This window comes from Pundamilia nyererei, unplaced genomic scaffold (assembly GCF_000239375.1).
Source record: "Pundamilia nyererei isolate P.nyererei 1_Seehausen unplaced genomic scaffold, PunNye1.0 scaffold00040, whole genome shotgun sequence".
NCBI classification, from domain to species: domain Eukaryota; kingdom Metazoa; phylum Chordata; class Actinopteri; order Cichliformes; family Cichlidae; genus Pundamilia; species Pundamilia nyererei.
Genome location: NW_005187441.1, coordinates 80,957 through 86,495, shown reverse-complemented (window position 1 = coordinate 86,495; position 5,539 = coordinate 80,957).

Below are 5,539 nucleotides of genomic sequence, written 5' to 3'. Positions count from 1 at the left end.
GTAAATGTCAACCTCCAAGTTCTTCCTCATAGGGAGTCCTCCACTTGTTTAGCTTTTCTCTGTATTATTGGTGGTTCTTTACCTTACAATATAAAGCACTTTTAGATTGTGTTTCCTTAAATCAGAGAAAGTCTGTTTCTAATGAAATGAACCTTTTCATGTTTCTGCTGGATGGCAGTTTAACAGACATGTCCACCGTCTCAATCACCTCATCACCACAATGCCTCTCTCTCTGCCTCTCTTAGTTTTCTCTCTCTCATACTGGCACCCTCTCCTCTTATATCATGAATTTTCTCTGCCACTCTTCTCTACTACTAATACACTCTAACACAAACACGTCCTCAACAAAAGGTTCATTCATAACCTTGCCATTTTCTACTTCTCCCCCTCTACTGTCTTACTCCCTCGTCTCTACCTCCATCCTCTCAAGGTCTCGGAGAATAATGGCAGATAGCAGATTAGCATTCGCCTCTTTGCGATGTGGTTTGACTCACAAACACACATGTGGGTACATGCAGACTACTACAAGGCTGCTTGCCAACACAGAGATAATAAATGTGAAACAATTATCACTGTGGAGCTGTTAAACTAATCTGTGACCACACGGACACACACGGGTAGTTATTAATCTGTATATAAGCCTATGAAAGACTGTCACATCACATTCTGTGAAGTTTAGTTTTCTGAATGTGTGACCCCGAGTAAAATGTAATGCAGTCTGGCACCATGTCAAAGATTAAAATAAGCACTATTGTCCATTTCACTGACCCATCACGGTTGTATGGAGTGACACATCAGTGTCCAATGTAGTGGTTTATGTGCAAGTACACCATCAACACTGACACAAATACAAGAAAACAGCCTTTGAATAGCTGCCCACTGCAGTGACCACTATGTGTGGAAGGGTTAAAAGGAGTTTAGATGGCTTTTACATCTGACTAGGATGCCTCCCTCCTGTATGCCTTCTAGATGTTTAAGAGGGCAGTCCCAGGACATGCTGGAGAGATTGCGCTCGGCTTGCTTAGGAGCACTCTGGTGTCCTACGTGAAGAGGTACAGGAGTGGGCTGGAGAGAGGGGTTTCTGGGCGTGTCAGCTTTGACTGCAGCCCCGTGAAGCAGATAGGAAATGGCTACGTGGTCATCAGATGTCTCAGTGTAGAGTTTCAGTGCCTCACAATGACCAAAATGTCATTCAGAATATTTCCCCACCCCGAAAAGAATAAACAGAGTTATTTTCAAATCTGTTTTGTCGTTGCTTATTTGACCTGTCTCCTCTTCTCCTCTCTCTCCAAAATTCCTTTTAATATCTCACAGATGGTTTCACTCATTAAATAGAAAAGTAAATCAATAGCATGTCGATTAGTTTCTGACAACCCTCTCGTGCGTGTGTTTATACATCTTTGTGACGACAGATAATTGGCATGCCACTGTATTTGTGGGGTCCAACAGTCACTTAGGGGTTTAAAATGCTCATCCCCAGGAGTTTGAAGGCAGTTTTGAGGCTCAAAATGTGGTTTTAGTGTCAGTGTTACAGTTAGGTTATGGTTAGGTATGGGCTAAGGGTTAGGATAAGGCATTCATTTTTGATGGTTAAAGTTAGTGTAAGCAGCTGGGGAAAGCATTATGTCAATTAGATGTCCTCGCTAAGATATGAGTGTGTGTATGTGTGTGTGTGTGAGCAAGAGAAAAAACTGACGGTATTATTCAGCCAACAACCTCTTTTACACACACACACACACACACACACACACACACACACACACACACACACACACACACACACACACTGTGAAAGCGACAAAGACGCTGGGGGAAACGATTGATGGTTATCAGCCCCTGTAGGAAATTAAAGGGATGGTCCAGTGTTAATATTTAGATATGCAGATTGGTGACAGAGGCCTCTCTCGCTGTCTGTCAAGCATGTGCACACCACCAACCCACCCTCCCATTCATACAGACGCACACACAAACACATGCACAGCTACCTATAGGTACAGGTAAACTGAGTGGTGTGTATCAGTGTGGAACTGCAAATGGGATGAGCAGCTTGATTAATCTGTGTGACATGAATACCAAATCAGAGGCTAAAAAGTGTGCGTCCATGTCTGAGTGAGTGCAAATTGATGGGATGATGATGGATGTGTGTATGCATGATGCAAATATAATAATAACAACATCAAACTTTGTTTATATAGAACTTTCCCCAACAATAATGTGCTTCACAGAAAGACTTTTTTTTAAATCCAAGAAATAGTTAAAAACGCAGCAAATACAGACTATGAAATATTCATGAAAGCTTCATGATAAGCATTTTAAGAAGAGATATGAAAAGATAATAAGGAAGTTACCATTCTGGTCTGAATGGGGGCTCTAATACCAAAAGTCTGCTGGCGTTTGTTTGCTAGCCAAGACCTCAGAATAACCAGCAGCACCCCACTCACCAATCCAAGTAAGCACCCAGGCCCATTAGGGATTAATAAGTCATAGAAATTCTTAAGAACTAGGCCATTATATGCTTAAAATTAATTGGTCGTGCCTTTTTAAATCTTAAAAAGGCGCGACTGGACACTTTTTAATGTAAGCATCAAATCAGAGCGTGGTGTTAAAATAACTCTGAGATTTTTAGCAGTTTGACAGCTTTGATCAATGAACCAAGTGTACTGTAGGCCAGGGTACTGGAATTTTACGAATTACTAATACTGTAGTTTTATCATGACTCTTTTTTGTAAAGTTATGTGACAGCTAGCATTTAGGCAGGTGAACACAGTATCAAGGCTTCTGGAGTTGTTTGAGGGGGAGGGACATAACTGTGTGCCATCTGCATAGCTGTGGTGAGTGATTTTATCTCTATTAATGATCTGGTTGAAGGGAAGAAATATACTGAAAATAAAAGTAGACTAAGGACAGAGCCTTAAACTACTAAAACTGTATCAATTCTTTCATCTTCCAGGAAATGCCTGCATACTCTCACCCAATGAGGCTGGGCATTGTTGAGCACCAGGAGGGATCCAGGACCCACTGCACCAGCGTAGGGTCTGACAGTTGCTCCAAGGATTTAATCCTGACACCTAATGGCAGTCAGGGTGCTGTTGCCTAGCTTGTAGAGGTCTGTGCATTACTCCATGGATATGCCTCCCCAGTCCATCACTGACACATGCTTACCAATGTTACAGGCAGCATAACTTTCTCCACAGCTTCTTCTGATTCTTTCATGTCTAACATGTGCTCAGGGTGAGATTTGAGGAACTGGCGATATAGAGATGGCAAAATTACATTTTGTTTTACAAGTAAGCAGTTTTTGGTGGAAAGGAACTAAAATGGGAATTAATCACACAATGTTTGATCTAGTGTTCCCTGTCAGTCCTAGCAGCTGATTAGTGGCAGTCCAGTAATGATCACTAGGATTAGATCATATTAGATTAGGAGATAAAGATCTTTTACTGATATTAGTACCCACTAGGTCTCCATAGAACTCAGCAACTTCTTTGTCTGAGCATTGATGCTGTTACAGGAACCAGGGAAAATGAAAATGGCACTTCCAGGCAAGAATTTGCAAACATGTTCACAAATAGAAAATGAAAATGACCCCCTTTGGTGCACTGCTTATCTTTACTGTGTGAGTTTCTATATGTTTCCTTAAAAAAAACCCTCTGCATGGCTGCGTACAGTGACTGTAAAGAAACATGAGCGACACATTTAGACAGAGAGACACAAAGTGAGTGAGAGAACATGAGTGAAGTGATTCAGAGGAGTGGCGATAAGGCGAACTGAAAAGAAAGTGAGTTCAGGCCACAATGTTGTTATTACAGATTGATATACTCTTCAGGTCCCCTTTATTCAAACAGCTCACCTCTCAAAATCAGATGCTCAAAGCTCCTTTGATGACTACTTTGAGCTGAATGTGTGTTATTACAGGTATTACATGAAATTGCCCGTGTTAGGTGAAGGGGATTATGGTGCTTTTGGGTCAATACTTCCTCTGAGCTGTTTGGCTGCTGGAGCTGAGGAGCGATTAGGCTTTTGTCTGTCAATCCGACTTCATAGCGGCGATTATCACACAGACACACACCACATACACGTAACCACCACCTATCAGCACACATACTCGTGCAGTGATTACGGCCTTAGGTATATCAGGCCCATTCAGTATGCTGAGAGGTGTCAGATCTAGTGGAACTGGAGCTGTAACACATGCACGCTCAGTTTGTTGGCTGCAGGAAGGGTGACAGGTGAAAGATGAAAGTGGAGTGCTGAGCTGAAATGAAGACTTGACAAGCTAAAACGTTAAGGGAAAAAAAAATCCAGTTTACAGGTTATTACTACAGGTACTTCTTTCATATTTTCTAAGCTTCTCTGAATGTACTTTCCCAAAAAGGTGATAGATTTTAATTCCATAAGAAGTCCTAATTTTTCTTTAGTCACTTTACTGCATGTAGAACTATAATCTCATTACTGCAGAAGTTTCAGTGATGAATTTTACACTTTTGGTTAGAATAAATAATAATTAGTTATATCTATGCTACTCCATTATGGTAAAAGATATTCAATCTGACAGAGCCCCAGTACATAGAAACAGAAACATATACATAAACATACGCTATGTTCTCCATTTTCCTGATTTTCAAATTTCATGTAGAGTAGAAATAAATATATGTTCCTAGTTAAATTTAAAAGAAAAATGCTAGTTTACGAAATGACGTCGCATATGCTGGGGAATTTCAGTGTCAGGCACTGACCAGCAGCTTGCACATCAGCTCAAAAGGACCAAACTACACAGGCAAACAGCCCAGAGATCCCTTTAACTGAACCCTGCAGCTTAAAGAGAGAAATCACAGTGTGCACCATAGAATATTCTCTTCACTTTCGTCACTTCTGCTAATGTTGTTACGTGCAATAAACTATGTTAAAAAAATCAGAAAGTTACCTTGCATATTTATAACAGCAGGTAAAACAACCAGCTTTGCATCTGTCAAATATCTGTATGGGAAATGCTGGGAATTTACTGGTGACAGATTTATTTGGAGGACTGAAACAATGTTCAAAAACGTGTCAGCAGAAGCAGAGATATCCTGACTTTTAGATCCTGCTGTGAGGTGAGCTCCTGAAGAACTGGATCCTTTTGTTAAAGCCTTGCTGCCAGGTAAACGGCCTTTTTCATGAAAAGGTTAAAGTCTCAAGTTCAAGCAGAGATTATTTTCTGCGACTTAACAAAGCACCTCTGAAGCCTTTTATTTACACAGGCTCTGTGTTACTGCCAAGACTGCTATACTGATCCTGATGTGTATTATTTGTATTTATTTATTATTTATCTGACAACAGAATCTGTGATTATATTACTTAAAATGAAGAAATTGGCATTTTGGATTAAATATACCAATTAAAATGTAGCCTGTGATGGAACACAGCAGTTTTCTTTTGGGATCAATAAATGATTTACTATCTGTGGACACAAACGAATTATTATTAATTAACAGTATCAATGAAGTAATTTGGGGTCTATTAACTTTATCTGCTGTGGTTCCATTTTTTTCCACAATAA